This window comes from Haliotis rubra, unplaced genomic scaffold, assembly GCF_003918875.1.
Source record: "Haliotis rubra isolate DU_JTF1 unplaced genomic scaffold, ASM391887v1 Scf181, whole genome shotgun sequence".
NCBI classification, from domain to species: domain Eukaryota; kingdom Metazoa; phylum Mollusca; class Gastropoda; order Lepetellida; family Haliotidae; genus Haliotis; species Haliotis rubra.
In genome coordinates this window covers 983819-1002020 of record NW_025765792.1, presented here as the reverse complement: position 1 = coordinate 1002020, position 18202 = coordinate 983819, and positions in this window count along the sequence as shown.

The following is an 18202-nucleotide window of genomic DNA, read 5'->3' as shown; positions in this document are numbered from 1 at the left end:
ACATTAACGGAGCATTACATTGACAGTTAATCTTACATTGAAAATCTTGGCAGCTGGATTATTATTTCTGCCAATCAGCCGGAAAAATGCTCTGACAATATACATTCCTTCTAACAGACGCAGACAGATTCTACCGACTAGGCGTCTGCATATTCATAAGAATGTAATCTACAGATTGTAGCCTCCTTCTAAAAAGGGGCGGTGGGGCAGCCTAGTGGTTAAAGCGTTGGCTCGTCACGCCGTAGACCCGGGTTCGAATCCCCACATGGGTACAATGTGTGAAGCCAAATTCAGGTGTCCCCCGCCGTGATGTTGCTGAAATATTGCTAAAAGCGGCGTAAAACTAAACTCAGTCAGACCTTCTAACAAACTTTATTCACCACTGAGCATACTTGGGCAGAACAGAAACCTATAATTGTGGGTTCGAATCCCGTTTGGGCCACGATTGTGTTTCCGAGTTTGTCAGCATCATATCCATGCTCATGAGTATCTCCAAAGCGATAAACATCTGAGGCCTGAATCAATATATGCTTTTTCTCTCATTAAACTGATTCTCTTTGGTATTACTGGCAAAGAGATCATAATCTCTGACAACTCACTGCTCCTAAATAGGTAAAACGCAGCCTCGTGCTTTACTTTTGCTTCCACTATGACCACCAGTACATATTAACTGATTCTGGTAGATCGATGTTCATACTGTTGATCACTGGATTGTCTGGTTCCGACTATATTATTTACAGACCGCCGGTATACAGCTGGAATATTATCGGCGTAAAACTAAACTCACTCACTCACTGACTCTGGTTCTGTATAAAAGCAAACAAAAAAGAGATTGACTGACCTTTCACGAGTCATGAAAATAAAAAAATCGTTCCACAACGTCTTTTTGTTTGTAGGAAAGAATTACTTGAATGTCTGTGTTGGTATCAACTAAAGCGTATTAAGCGTTGTCTGCCTCCTCGGCTCGTGTACATATCTCTTCCATCATTGTCACGAATATAGAAGAATATTGCATGTCAAACATCTGGCCATTTTTCTTTTGAATGGCGAGATATGGGTTTCAATTCAATCCGGAGCTGAGCGCTTCGTTCTGCTGACTTAATCACTGCACGATAATAAGCTTCGATTAAAAGCAAAGCGCAATTTCCTCCTATTATTCAAAACAGTTTACTGTAGATCGCGCTCACAATACACGGAGATTGTGAGAGGGTTATCACTGCGACCAAACCGGATCCAAGCCATTATGGGGAAGGTTAAATACACCGAGGTCCATTTAACGTTTTAATATTTTCCTTTTCCACAGAAAGCTCAAACGATTTAGGACGAACTGAAAATCGTATTGTGTAAAATCAAAATGAATAGTCTCTTATGTTAGACCTATATTCTTTGCATGCTGTGTTTGTAATTTGAAATTAATGGTCCAAAAGGTCTTCCGGAAAGATGCAACATTAGGGAAAAGAATATATGTCTTGGTAACTGAACAAAGATTTGTTTTCGAAGTCTCCACAATTTCAATACATGTACACTTTATCTGTACACTGAGAGATTTATTTGTATAAAATCAGGAACACAGTGTCATCTTTTAGAAACATTTCATACCTACAAAATTGACAAACGTTATGGATAACAATGACATTCCTGCTTGACAACGGTACAAGAATCTGTATCAAACGTCGACAACGGTACAAGAATCTGTATCAAACGTCGACAACGGTACAAGAATCTGTATCAAAACAACGGTCAAGAATCATCAAACGTCGACAACGGTACAAGAATCTGTATTGAAACGTCGCACTCTCGTAAAAAATAAAAAAGAAGTTGTTATCCATGAAGTTTGTCAATTTTGCACTTCCCAGCTTCTAAAAAGCCACTCAAAGATATTTCATACCTAAACATTTGTAGCTGAGAGTGATATTTACAAACGTTATGGATAACAACTTGTTTTATTTCGTGAGTGAGACGTTTCGATAGTTTCTTGTATCTTTGTCAAGCATTCCGTATCCATGAGTTTGTCAGTATTGTATTACTCAACTTACAAAATGCCACAGTTCTGTATTTTCAATACCACACACACTTACTGACAAATTAGGGGAGAATTGAATATAATTGTTCTTGTCAAGTATTGGAACAATGATGGGAGTTTACAACGCATCTTGTTTGGTTTGGTTGTTGTTTAACGCCGCACTCAGCAATATTCCAGCTATATGGCGGCGGTGTGTAATTAATCGAGTCTGGACAAGACAACCCAGTGATCAACAGTATGAGACTAACGAATCGGGTGGACAGGCTCGCTGACATTTCGTATCCCAATTGCTTACATCGATTATCAATCTATTGATCATTGAATTGTATGGCCCAGTGTGGATTATTTACATACTGGCGCCATATAGCTGGAAATTGGCTGAGTGCGGCGTTAAACAACAAACCGACAAAGATTGTCCATGTGGCTTCTCCCTACGACACCAGCAGCCATTCACACTATTTGCACAAATAGCATGTATTTGTTGTATTCCCCGTCACTCTTGTCATTTCGTCCTGTGGAGAGTGCATATCACTAGTTTACTTTCCTCAATTCACAGATAATGGCATTCATTAACATATGAAAAATCAGGCTGACATAACTCTACCTTGCCCAACACCCTGTATAAGGGGAACTATCTTTTTTGGTTGTATGATATATAAGCACAACTGCCCGTATGGCTGTGGAAGAGTAAATTCGGTAACTTGCCTTTGACAGCAAGGTCATATAATTTGACAAAGAGATCCGCATGTCGAAAGCGTTTTCGTATCCAAAAATGCAACAAACACTTCAAGGTAGAACACTTATTTAAGACTTTGAATATAGACATGATTGCTCCGTGTTCTTTTCCTTAACCAGACCATAAAACATTGGGAAAGGATTGAAGGTTACTGGGTGTGTATTTTTCTATTCAATAATTTTCACTAAGAGTTTAGACGATGCAAGAGTTATGCCTCTATAGTTTAAGGGGTCATGCTTGTTGTTTATGCGTTTAAAAACAGGTAGCCTATTATCATACTTGTATTGAAAGCTCGTGCGTAGTTCCTGGAAAGCCTCCTCCAAGTATTAAGTGCTCATTTGATGAACAGGTGTTTTGTTGTTCCTACAAATGCCTCTCCTCCAAATATTAAGTGCTCATTTGTGATACCGTCAGGTCCTGGAGATTTGTTTCTTTTAAGATTGTTTATATATGTGATCAGACTTCTGTGATTTCTGTTAACAGGATATTATCTAGTTCTTTGTGTTTACAACCATTACCTTCAGTAACAGCGTACAGTTTTGATACAGTGGGACGGGTAAGTGGACTAACAGGATCAGGTCAGGATCACTGACTTGGTTGATGTATTGCATCGTATCTCAGCTGCATATATTGTTGCTCAAGATCGTAATCGCTGACGGAAACCATTGAGCTGGAAAATTGCTGAGAGGGACATAAAACAAACGGAAACAAACGGGCTATCCAGTCCGCATATAACTCCCGATCCATGTGCATATAGTAACAGATCAGCAAGAAAGAGGACAGAGGAGCTCGTTGGGATACTAACTTCTCACGTAAAGGTCTTGCCCCCAATTTTCTACATACATCACTGAGGAAGTTGGCATATTGCTTTCTCTTTAAGCACCCAGTGGCGTTTACTTGCATTTAGACAAATGGTTCTGACCTTTCAAAAAAAAAAAATATGTATATATATATAGATTTCCTTATGCTGTGTTTTCCTTTTTTTGCGTTCGAGAGCGTGTAAGTCGAAAACTCAAATGTTTTGACAGGGCTGATCTCAGCTTACTTCAAAGATTGTAAAAGTCAAATCCGTTTGAACTTTTGGGACTCCACACTGTATCAATTCCAGTCCCATGAAATACCTTCTGTGAATATTAAGAAAAAACAACCCTCCTTGGTTGTTTTACAGATTATCATTGTTGAAACGGGGGATTTGTATTTCATGTGCTGTTCTCAGAACTGTATCTCCCTTTGTAAGGATTGTTATAGAGCTTTACAATCAAATATGGCATTACTTGATATCTTACTTACGTAATTGCCTAGATCGATGCTCATGTTGTTGAACGTCGGATTGTCTGGTCCAGACTGGATTATTTACAGACCACCGCCACATAACTGGAATATTGCTGAGTGCGGCGTAAAACTAAAACTCACTCACCCACTCAATTGTTCACCTGAAATAATTCCGGAAGGTATGGTATAAGTCAAAACAGGCAATTGCATCGGACATCATTTTTTGTCACTGATGCTTCAAATTTGGAAATGTCCTCCACATTTCTACCATAAAACTACTTGAAAGTTTTACTGAGGCCTTCAATGTTGTAATCGTGATCAAACAACTTCTGAGCAAGAGTTGTATGGCGATCTTTCAATAAACTGACTGACTGACTGAGATTGGTTTTACGCCGCTTTTAGCAATATTCCAGCAACATCACGGCGGGGAACACCAGAAATAGGCTTCACACATTGTACCCATGTGGGGATTCGAACCCGCGTCTTCGGCGTGACGAGCCAACGCTTTAACCACTAGGCTACCCCACCGCCCCTTTCAATAAACAGTTTCAGTGTTCACAATACCAGCAGAATGATGAAACAGTGAACTATATGACTCCAGCAATCCAAACAGAAAATTTACAATGACATTATATAATCATTTGCCGTTTCAACCATAGATTGTATAACACTAGTCCGTGCCCTTGACACTTTAATTGACGTTATGAAAGACAAAATTAACTTCATATTAAGCATGAATTAAATGACAAAATACAGGTAATTTTAAAACATAATATGAGCTCGTTTTTTTAAAAGCAAGGGAACATAATCCTATGATAAACGTATAAAACAACATTGGGTTATATTAAAATGCCCGTTTTGGTGAATCGATTTGAACTTTCAATCAATAATTCTATCTTATCCGAGCTCGACCTTGCAATGACATTTAGGTTTTGCCGCTACGTGAAAGGACTTTAGTTGAAATATGTGATAAATTATGATACTTGGTTTGCGCAAAGTTTCACGTCAACCCTAATTACCCTGTGCCTATAGAAAAACACTAATCTCGAATGAGGTTTTCGTGTTGAAAATACTTTAGCAAACATGGATGATAATCTTTAATACTTTTTCCAAATTAGACACTTCAAAGCGGATCACAATTTTGTTGGTAATTGCATTTGGAGGTTTCGTAATGCCTGCCTTTGAAGATAAAACCTAAATGGTTTAATGCAAAAACAAATATTTGTAGAGATCAACAATGCAATAGAGAGGGTGCCGGGAGAGGTGTTCTACGGAGAAATGAATTGAAACACCTACCTTCATGTACAAGAATGAATGCCCTGCATGCATACCCAACATGACTATTATTTCAGATAAAACGAAAAGAGAAGCCCGAAGACTTATTATTCTTGCTTTAGGTCTTAAATGTGAGAAGGGACTGAGTACCTATTTGAATTTTCAGAGTTTGCAGGTAAGTAATAGAGGTGAAATGGGCGAATTCGAACACGGCTGGTGGAAAAACACACCATACCATCTGTATGAAACGTAATGCATATATTCGGCTTTAACTTGTATGTTACATAACTGCCAAATACTTTGCGGTTGGAAACTTTACTCCTATACCCGATGCGCCAGCAACACATGTCATGAACTGCAATGTGAAAAATTGTGATATGCAAAACCTCTCTTCTCACGGGTCACATTAAGAAAAACCATAACAGACTGGGGAATCCGTTAGAAAGTAATCTGCGAGACTTACAAAAATTTTGTTTGAGCATCATTTACATGTTTGATTGTACTCTACCTTCATTGCACGTTTCGCATGACAAGTAGACAGAAGTTGTATTTCACGTCAAAATGAACATTTTTGTTCTGTAGGTTGATTGCATTTTGGTGTGAGTACATTTTGGTGTGATATAACTGAATAACAGATGACTTCAAAGTCGAGATGTCTTAGAATGTAGCGACTCTGTGAAGGTGATGCTTAGACAATGTTCCGCGAGGTGAATTTCGATACGCACTGAGTACTATCCCGTGGTGAAGACATGCAGTTTTCAGTTTTTAAATAATGAATAGTTCCTCTAACCAGTTTCCATTAAAGGGACCCGTGAAGGTCTGGATTAGAATATTGATCTTCAGTAACCCATGCTTGTCGTAAGAGGCGACTAACGGGATCGGGTTGTCAGGTTCGCTGACTTGGTTGACACATGTCATCAGTTCCCAATTGCGCAGATCGATGTTCATGCTGTTGATCACTGCATTGTCTGACCCAGACTCGATTATTTACAGACGGCCGCCATATATCTCCAATATTGCTGATTGCGACGTAAACCTACACTCACTCACTCATTCCATTCAAGGACACAGAGAGCGAGAGAGAGTGAATGAGTGAGTGAGTGATTGAGTATTAGCACGGCGGGTGTTCCCGCTTTTAGCAATAGCACGGCGGGAGGACACCAGAAATGGGATTCAAACATTGTAACATTCGAACGCTGTAACCACTAGGCTACCCCACCGCCCATAGCGAGAGAGAGAGAAACAGAAAAGAAGAAAGTCTAACTGACATGACAGTGTATGAGCGCCATAGCACAATATTGCAGTTGTGTCAGAACACCTTTCTCATTGGCCTTTTCAATCAAACCTAACATCTCTGCTTTGGCTGTCAGCCATGTCTGTCATAACTGACAATTGTTGATTATAAATATGTGTGACGCCATAACACGCTTAAAGAATGAATTGATTAGGATCAGGTTGTTTACATGTCAGCGTTTCTAAAAAAACTGATGACACGTATATGTGTTATCCTCTGTTTTGTTAAAGGATTTAAGGAAGGACTTTTGTATATGTATTTACCATTCTTAATCTTGATGCATATATACGAAACAAATAATGTGTCACATGTCTCTAATATATCTACCTCAGGTTGGTAAAACCGTAGGCGAAAATTGGCTATTTGACCATTATTGAACAATATTATTGATCATTTAAAGAAATGAGGCTTAAGTTACATTTGTAGCCAGATTTGGTCCTTGATTCTAACATTCAAGGCAGAACGTATTGTTCGTGTCAATACTGAAAAGGATAATGACAGAGAGGAGCACGTTTAACGCCCTTGGGGATGACATTCATTCTGAAACATTGCCCTGAGCCTTTAGCGACAGATATAACTATACCCATGATCACAGCGTATCCAGTTTTCCAATCGGATTCAAAACGAAGCTATTGTAGCCAACGGATCCAAAAATATATATCATACACTGAATCGTACATTATATACAGACTTTGTGTTCGTTTATTTGTTCATTTGTTGACAACTGTGTGTTTGATGGTTGTCGCACAATCTTTTAAGAGATCCTAAATGTACAGTGCGTCCAATTCAAACCTCACATCATTTAACTGCAAAAAAGGTAAAAGGTGGCTAATATATAACACTGAAACATTTTGTCAGCAAAGCTTCTTTTGATAAGAGTGAGTGAGTGAGTGAGTGAGTTTAGTTTTACGCCGCACTCAGCAATATTCCAGCTATATGGCGGCGGTCTGTTAATAATCGAGTCTGGACCAGACAATCCAGTGATCAACAGCATGAGCATCGATCTGCGCAATTGGGAACCGATGACATTTGTCAACCAAGTCAGCGAAACTGACCACCCGATCCCGTTAGTCGCCTCTTACGACAAGATAGTCGCCTTGTTATGGCAAGCACATGGGTTGCTGAAGACCTATTCTACCCCGGATCTTCACGGGTCTTTGATAAGAGTATTAAGAAGGCACACATCAGTTTCCAACAAAAACAACTTGATATCTCGCCTGCAACACAACCTAAGCTCCATGTTAACGTTTCATTTACCAGTATTCTCCAAACCACAAGCATGATCAGGATTATGAGGCTTGTTTGTTCTTTGAAAAATCCTCTCTAAGACATCTTTGAACTTATCTTGCATGTTAAAGACAAACGAACTGTTGACTGAACGACTGAAAGTACAGATGCTTGTGATGTTCAGTGTCATGCTGTAAAGACTTGTTTGTGTTAGATACTCTACTGTTCTTCTGTGAAGTGTCATCAAACGTTCTGTCCATCTCATTCAAGATGGATATGGTTATATCGTGTTTATTCATCCTTGGTGTTTACAACCATAACAGAGTCGTAATCAACATTTCCAACTCAGTGTCAGAATGCCGGATGATCAATATTGTTCTGTGCTTCAAGGGAAATATTAATCATATTGTTTATTAATGTTTGTTTATTTGTAAAGGGCAGTATCTTGTATTGAGAGGTTCGGACAGACTTCCTAGATCACGGAACGCTACCTGTCTGTGCCATGACAAATTATGTTTTGATCTGCAGGATACATATCAAAATGATTACTTGATTGTATTTGGCAATGCTATTTTCGTTTACATAGATTTATTCTGTTCTGAAATCGCATTGGATGAACAGATACAGTTACGTTTATATTACCGTTTTTCATGTTTATCATGTAAACATGTGTATTGTTGTTTTGCTTTTAAAATTACATTTATACATCACTGTCAATCAGATCCTGTTCTATATTTAAGCTGGTACTAAGCTGTTTCCCGACTCCCTTTGCGCGCGCCAACATGCGATATGCGAGACGGGGCCCAGCTTACTTCCGGTACCAGATTTCCGTTGACAGGCGTATATTCAAAACTAGTTATGGGCCTAGACTTTCGAAGCTCTCTTAGCGCTAAGATAGTCGTAAGTGCCATTCAGTAACAGTAAGTTAAGAATATCTTAGCGCTAAGAGAGCTTCGAAAATCTAGGCCCTGGTTCCAAATTGTTCGACCGACAAATATGACTTTACTAGACCATACCAAGTGTGCAACCATGCTTGGCTGTCACAGCTGTTGACGGTCGTAATAGTTGTCTAATTTGGACTGTCAACTGAAAACCATGAGGCTATTCGAAAAGGTTTGTCACCGGAAGTACTGAGATCTCGCGAAGCGCCGTGACCTACTTACAGGACATGTAAGTAGGTTTCAGGATTACAGGATAATGTTTCTAGTCATATCAGCTATTTTGAAACGTTCAGGTACTTCATGTCCTACTAAAATACATCATCTCAGGGAAGCATATATACTTGCTTGAGGCCTAGACCTATGCAACGAAACTGTTGTAGAGCAATGTGCCAATTTCCACATCACGTCTCTGTAATAATACCCATGGTCCCTAGCATGGTGATCTAAGTTCAGTTGTTGGCAATATATAGCCCGTTGTTATATTGTATTGTCATCTATAGTTAACAAAATATTTTAGTGTTAATTACTAGTTTTAAATTGAAATTTGCGATAATCTAGTTGTTTTATAGTCCTTCGCTGACATTTTTTTTAAAATGTTATTTACATTTTATTTATTGTAAAATTATAACTTGATTGTAGTCACGATATGGCTGAAATATTGCCGATGTGACTTAAAATTTTAACTCACTCACTTGTAATAATATGTTTCAGCATTAACAGAGATGTTATTATGTGCATACCAATGACGAAGATTTGTGACACACCGGGGTCCTTCTTGCTGGCATAATGTCATCGTTAACAAGGCAAGTCATCAATAAATTCATTTTATATGGTTGACTCGAAATAACATTCTCGTTGGTGTTTGTGGTGGAAGTATTTTGGAAGTCATAGCTCTTAATATTCTCTCCATAGTTTAGGTCTTATTTCGTTTTTACAGCCTGTTCTTGCAGTTTTGTGACGTGAAAATCATTCTGATTCCTTTTTTTATATATATTTGGCCTGGACTTTTAAACATTTTGACACCGTTACACGTACTGAAAATATCTGAAATAGTTACGGCTTCATCGTGAGATCGACTACTGCCATCTTTTATTACTAAATCCTGTTTGATAGGACCAATAATTGCAAAGGGGTACTTCTAAAATGGCAATCAAAACGCAAGGACACATAATATACACAAAAACATTCACTCGGAAGATAGATACATCCTATGTATATTAGAACCGAACTAATGCCTTATTTTTCGCCAACCCCGGACGGGGTTTATGAGAGTGGTCGCAGTTTGAATTGTAGGCTACTAGGGGCAAATGTGTTGATATACAAGTGTAAACGCTGTATTAATTCATTTAATGGTTTTATCCAAATGTCCTCATCTACCAAAATAGTGAAGTTGATTGTTTGCTTTCATGTTGCACAGTGTTGTGAACTCATGATCATAAAATCCAACTTTCATTTTGAAAATAATTGCTTTTCTCCCTGTAATACATTATCATCTCCAAGGATAAGAGTCATGTGGAATGGGTCACGAAATGAACGGATCATTCGGGACCACTGGACTCTTTTGCTTTCTACATGACCTATAAGTCATTGTAATGATCACGGATGCCTCCCTAGGGTTGAACACAATGGAAACCTATTTTTCTGAAAGATGAACATAAAAAAGGTTGAAAACGTAATGGTGTTGTCTCAATATCGTTTGGGACAGGTTCATCTAAAACAGATGTATTTGAACGCAACGACAGCAATTAATATAATATTAGACAACATTCCTTTGCAAACATTTTGAAATAATATGTCTTTAAATATATTAATACAATGCATGTTGTAAAAAGTATTAATTTTAAATTATGTTTCAGAATTGTTGAAAAGTTCAAAGCTGTTGGGAGATTGCTCGAGATCAAACTCCACTATTGGAAAGTGGAGATCATCAACCTGTCATAGCGTCAATGGATAATTCTTACTCTGCATATTTGTACATGATCTGAACAGTCGGAACAGTTTTATGCAGGGTATTAAAACATTGCAAACAGAATTGGCTATTTGACTAATTTTGAACGATACCATGTTCTGGTATGCATGGGCAGTAATGGAGAATGAGTTTATTCCAGAACTGTCTCTTCTTTTTTGCAGTTTCTCCATTCTACTAATGAAATCATGATGCATTGACCCAATCCGAATGTCTTTTAAGCGGATCCTGAAAGATGACTCATGGCGTTTTATGATTTATGGTGGTTGTCTAAAAATGTTGTCATTGCCTTATATAATCTCAGTTTTCGCTTCTTTCAATGAATATCTTAGGTTAATATTCAAGCACTGTTACGAAAAAGATCAGGGGGGAAATTCATGACATTCATTGAAAATACCTCGATATTTTATAGACAGAAAAATGAGGAAAATAACAGTTTTAAGATTTCGCGAAAATCTGCCTGAAGTTTCAATGCTAGAATAATCCATGATCATCTTTTAAGTTTCAGGTAACGAATCACAGAAATTGTTTTCGCGTCGGTTTGCATAATTGGATAGTGATAAACATAGTAAGATTATCAAAAAAATGTGCTAAGATATTTCATCTAATTGGTAAACCTCTTGCAAATCGTTTGAGTTAATCCACTTGTCTCAACAACGATTCTGTGCATATACAAAGACAGTCCTTGGCCAGCATGATTATCATATGTGCACTTGCCATTTCCGGTCTATATTATTCTATGACAAGTACACGGGACAGCTTCACTGCAGTGGCTATATGTATATTAACGTATTTATCCGTTTAGCAAGAGATGCCAGGTGAAATCATGTGTGGTGAGTGAGTGAGTGAGTTTAGATTTAATCCTGCTACATGATGGTGATATGTAAATAACGGAGTCTTGTCCAGACAAAACAGTGATCAACAGCATGAGCATGAATCTACACAGATGGAATACGGTGACATGTGGCAACCAAGTCAGCGAACCTCACCACCCGATCCCGTTAGTCGCCACTTACGACAAGCATGGGTTACTGAAGATCAGTTCTCACCGGATCTTCACAGGTCGAAATTATGTGTAAATAGGAGCCGAACAGCCCTTTCCACGTCCATAAGAAATCTCTGCTAAAAGTAGAGTTGATTGGGCAATTGTGACTATACCATGAGTATATTTGTTTCAGCAGAATTACAGCTGTACAATGTTGCTTGTAAACAAATCGAGTCTTGGCCAGACAAACCAGTGATTGTCACCAGACTGAGCATGTTTCATGAGGCACTAAGGTGAGCGTACATGTATCCTGTCCCACCGGTGTAATAACTTCTCACCGACTGTATCTCGCTCATGAGTACAATTTGATTGGAAGGCTATGTTTAGCGTCACCTATTTTCCAGTCGGACTCAAAACGAAGCTATTGTGGCAAACGTGTCAAAGTTATTATCACAACAGGAAGATGGTATTATACATATGATTACAGAGTATATACTTTTGGGCGGTGGGGTAGCCTAATGGTTAAAGCCCGTTGGCTCGTCACGCCGAAGACCCCGCCGTGATCTGAATCCCGGTGTGAAACCATGGGTACAATGTGGATGTCTCTGAAGCCTATTTCTCCGTGTACAATCCCCGCCGTGATATTGAAGGTTGCTGGAATATTACTAAAAGCGGTGTAAATAAAAATAAAGTTAAATTTGTATAGCCAACATATTGCTCAGTCAGTATATAGTTGTCGTTTAAACTTTATTCCTGTTATGTGTTCATTTGTTTCTTCATGTCTCTTTTCCTAGTATGACATCCAGTTTGTCACAACATCTTTATCTCCGTGTACAATCCAAATCCGGAATCAAACACCAGGATTAAATATTGAAGGTAAAAGGAGATCTCGACGTCTGGTGGTTTAAATATATACTCAGTGGAAAACTAAAACCACAAGATTTGCAGTAGTCTAGTATTATGAAGGCACGGGTCTTTTACAAGCAAAATAGAATTATTAAACACTAAACAACCTAGGCTCCATTTTCATTTATTCGTCTTTAAAACCAAAAAACAAAACAAGATCAGATTATGAAACACCGTTTGGACCTTGAAAGATCCTTTCTGAGACATCTTTGAACTTATCTGATGTGTTTTAAAGCCAAACGAACCATTAATTGAGAGAATGCATGTCAGGATGCTTTTGATGTTTAGTGTCATGCTGTAAAGATTTATTTATGTTAGATACTGTTCTTCTGGCAAATGGCATCAAACGTTTTGTCCATCTCATTCCAGATGGGTATCGTTTTCTGTGTTTAATTTTCATTTGTTATTTAACCATTGTGTTTACAACCATAACGGGGCTGTAATCCACATTTCCAGCTCAGTGTCAGAACGCTGGAAGAGCTCTTGGGAATAGGCATCCATACCGTTCTGTGCTTCAAGGGAAATATGAATCATATTGTTTATTAATGTTTGTTTATTTTAAAAGCGTGGTATCGTGTATAGATTGGTTCGTATAAACTTGCCAGGTCCACGGTGTGATTCATGTTATCTCCACATAAGTATTGATCTGTATAATACAGCTGAAACTGGTCACTTAATTGTATCTAGTAATGCTTATTTCTGGTAGCATAGATTCATTCATTGAAGTACATGATCACGAAAAAACAAATATTTATTAGTGTGCTATCATTTTAGCAGCCCATTCCGTCGGTGATATCATTCCAATGCCTGAATTATTGTGATAATCATATTAGATCAAACCCATGGGTTTTTACATACTAATACATCAGATGTGTAGTGTGCAGTATGTGTTTGGCTTCCGTGCCAATGTATGCTATTCATATTGAACAAGGTGTGGAAAAAATATACATTGATGAATGGAGACTGAAGTCTATTGTAAAGCGCGTACAACTGAGAGATGAAAAGGGTTTTGTTAGCAATGACCAGGCTATTTCATGAAGAGAGTACTGGTTCTTTGTTTCAGCATAACGTCCAGATGTTGACAGGTATAGTTTGTTGGAAAACACATGATGCGTAACGTTTTGGTGCGCTTTTCGCTTTTTCCGTCAGGTTTGATACGTGTTTTGATGGTAATCCGGCCATTTTGAAGTGACCATCCAGTTAGCTCATAAATGATTACGTGCACACACATGCGTATGAACTGTTAAGCCACTCACACAGAGAGCGAGAGGGTGGTCCCATCTAACACGGCCTCATTTTACGACGATGTCGTATTGGCCACAGTCGGTTACTCATGACTATCTGTTGAAAACGGATGGACCTCCCATGTGTGTCTCTTGCGGTGAAGTGTTCACCATCAAGCATATTCTGCTTGACTGTGGACTTTTCGACTGCAAGAGATTCACATTATGATGCGAGAAATCTAAAAGATCTATCTCATTGTTAACTACCTGAGGGAAGTTGACCTGTATCATAAATTGTATCTTTGTAAAGAGAATAACGAATTGCTTGCTTTTGTATTTAGTGCTACGACATTTTCTGTTTTTAAATAAAAATGTAACGTATAGATATATATATACATTTGAAATATAACCCTTTTGGACCTTGTACTTAAAATGGTAATGAATAGAAACTTGATCTCGTCACTATATGGCTGGGATAATGCCGATGTGACGTAAAGCCCAACTCAACTCAACTCAACTCAACTGAAACGCACACAATCACAGAGGTTCTTTTTTCTGTCCCGTACGAAATAGTATCAAGGACGAACACACATAGTCAGGCTTATATGTGCAAGGTTCATTTCTTGTCTCTTTCAGGTCTATATCACACAGTCGTAAACATTAAACATTGTCAGACATTGCCTTGTTTAATGTGCGTGCTTCACCGACGAACGTCAACCAAGCCAAGCACAAGCGTACATGTCGAGATTTCTTTATTCATACTAGCCATAAAGATCACGGCCATCAGCAGCTTTGTTACAGTACCATTTGTCTTTTACACTAAGCCTCCGGTTAAATTGTCTTGGCAATTTAAGACCAATTGAGTCATTTCTGTGTTCAAAGCAAGTACAAGCAAATAGCACTCGGCATATAGAATGTTATATTTGGGAATATAATCTCTTAGCTGTTGGGTTTTACCAGGTAAACATTCCATGGCATCTGACATGCTGCATAGTGGCATCTGGAACATCATTTAACACCTCTTTAAGATGCTTTGGATACAGGTCTTTCAGCATTAGAACTCGCTTGTAGAATATTTTTTCCCATTCATAAAAGCCATATTCAAACTCGAACATCGTTTGTATCACTACGAAACACACCACTTGAGTGAAGTATCTGCCTTGCTTGAGGCACATACGTAAGTAGAGAAACTGGATTAGCCACGTCCCACATTACGTGTCTGTTTAAATATATTTTAGCAGCGAGATACCATTCGTTTGCATACCGATAACTAATGCGTAACATTTGAGACCCTGACTGAGTGTGCATTTCTGGCAAGTAATGTATGTGTAAATGTATAAGCATTATTTTTATTTCTACCTTCACATTATTTATTTTCAAATATGTTTTTTCAAATAAAAGATGTTAGCGTCTACTAGGTTGGTTGGTTGATTTATTGTTTATGTTGCAATTAGCAATATTCCAGTCTGTAAATATGTGAGTCTAGACCAGACAATCCAGTGATCTTCGTTCTTCGCAATTAGGATGCTATGACGTGTTAACCAAGTCAGGGAGCCTGACCACCCGATCCCGACAAGCATAGGTTACTGAAGACCAATTCTAGCCCGGATCTTCGCGGGTACAGAGTCGATTAGGATTATAGGATGGCCTGGATTGGTGACTAGAATGGCAGCATGTCATCGTACTCGATGGCGTATAGGATTGTCATGAAGCTTGATCCCGTTGATGCCGACCAGTGGAGTGACGGACAAAAATGGCTGTGTTCGTCTTGCTGGACGACCATGTCAAAGCATCGGATTTTAGTTAGTAAATTGTAAATTGGCTTACAACTTACAGTCTGAAATTAAACATTGAAAATCGAAAGAATATTTAAGAAGACTTGCAATAAGATTCGGTGTTTAGGCTGGATGTCACATTTTATTTTACTGCTTGTTTTTCGCAGTAATGCGATGTGAAAATCAGACATATTTGTTTCAGAGCTGATGTAATATCGACACGATTTTCTAATACAGAAAAGCTTAACAACATCATCAACATACGATACCAAAATCAATAAAGTGTTTATGTGTCTGAACAAATATACATCTTGGTACAAGAAAGGGCATGAATTACATGATCATAAGCGAACGCTACTTTAAGTTTGATCCGTGTCTCCTTTGAAGGAATGAATCAGTAGCTTTTCCTTACCTTACCAACGTTATTAATTTTAACATAACATAGATCATCACCGAGTAGGGTTATGTCGTTTTAAAATTTAAACAGGAAACCAACATTTAATGACTAAACGATCGATGTTATATTTGTTAAATAAACATATTTGTCGGTTCGATCATAGTTTGACTAGATATATTTGGATATATATATAGATTTATTTAGCTTTGGTCTTTGAATATTTTCGCACAGTTAAACGTATCGAAATGAATGAAAAGCGTACATATTCGTCGTTAAGATCTAATACTAATAAATGGTTCATCGCATATCTTTTATTGCTGAATCATTTTTTAAAATAAATAACAACCAAGGGACAATTTTGAAATTAAAATATGAATCACATGGACACATAAAAGATCTATACAATCCTATTTACAATTGGTCAGAAACAAATATGATCCTATAAGCCAACCCAGGAACGGTGCTGCACAGGGCGGAGTGCTTGAGGTCACACACCTGTTTGGATCGTATGAAACCATTGTGCTGCTACACAAGTGTACAAACTGTGGTTTTATCAAAATGGACCTAATTTTTTGCTCTCATCAGTTAATGATATTATTTTGTGATCATAAAATACAATTTTAAAAAGATGTAATACATTATCATCTCAATGGATAAGAGTCATGTCGGAAGGGTTAATGTAACTGAATGCATCACTCTAGTCAACTGGGATCTTGTGCTTCCACCTGACCTCTTAGGATAGCGGGAAAAATCATTTCAATGATAATAAATGGGTCTCCAAGGTACAACGCAATTAAATCTTCTGAAAGATAAACACAAGAGTTTGGAAAAGAAATATTACAAACATAAAAACAATATCAAAATGTATTAAGAAGGGTTTACTTCAGCTGTAGAAAAAAAACTTACATAAAGTTTCACAATTGAAAAACGGAGGTCATCATTCACCTTGTAACAGCGTCTTGACATTACATATAATCTCCCTTGGTTCTTTGTGCATGATCTAAAACTGAAGCAGTCGGCACAGTTTTATTTGGCTTGATAAATCAGTGGACACGGAATTGGCGTTTTGACTATTTTGGAACGATATCAGACATTGGCATACATGGACAGTGATCGACATACATGAAGCTAAAGTTTGACGTCTGGGCTAAATATACTGGTTATCATTGTTATAGAGCTTGCCAAAGAAGAGACATGTCAGAATGTGATAATACTGATGTTTGCGAGATTTCTTCTGACTGGACACACTTGCCCTATCAATATGGCATTACTTTATATCTTACATATGTAATTGCGTAAACCGATGTCCATGTTGTTGATGTGTGTGTGTGTGTGTGTGTGTGTGTGTGTGTGTGTGTGTGTGTGTGTGTGTGTGTGTGTGTGTGTGTGTGTGTGTAGATATATATGTTACAGGAAATATGTACAATCGGCAAATATGTATAATTACTGAAAATTTCAGTAATTATGTATAATGTTTGATTCACTAAGGAATTATGTATATTTACTGAAATTTTCAGTAATTATACATAATTCCTGAAATTTAAGAAACTAAATTATACATAATTACTGAAATCATTTGAATTACTGAAATATTGATATAACTCTTACAGTCAGTCTGGTTTTCATTGATATGTTTTCATTTTTAGGAACAAGTACAGCACATTGATTTTCATGAATGTTTTTTCATTATGTTCATGAATATTTATTTGAACATGGGAGCGTTGAGTGACACCTAGAACTACACTGAATCTTTGCCTTGTTACACTTGCAGCGATTGGTCTGACAACGCTTTGAACCAGCACAGTTGCATTTAGTAAACCTTGTCCACTATAGTAAGAGTGTTGGTGAACAGCTTGCCGAAGGGAAACGGTTTTCTCCGTGTTGAAGTCTTTAGTCCCACAGTCCAATCACTTGTATCATTATCACCAATCCAAGCAACAAGCATATCCTTGATGTCACAATTTGCCCTTTCTACAGAACCTTGACTTTGGGGGTGTCTTGGTTTTCCATGTACCATCACCAATGCTGGCCACATAATCTTCAGCTCAGAAATAACCTGGGCAGTACATTCAGATCCATTGTCACTTTGAAGAACGCATGGGACACCTAAGAGGAGGAAGATGTCAAAAAGCTGATACGCTTTTTTTTTAGCTGCGCGTTTAGAAGTCGGGGCCGCAATACA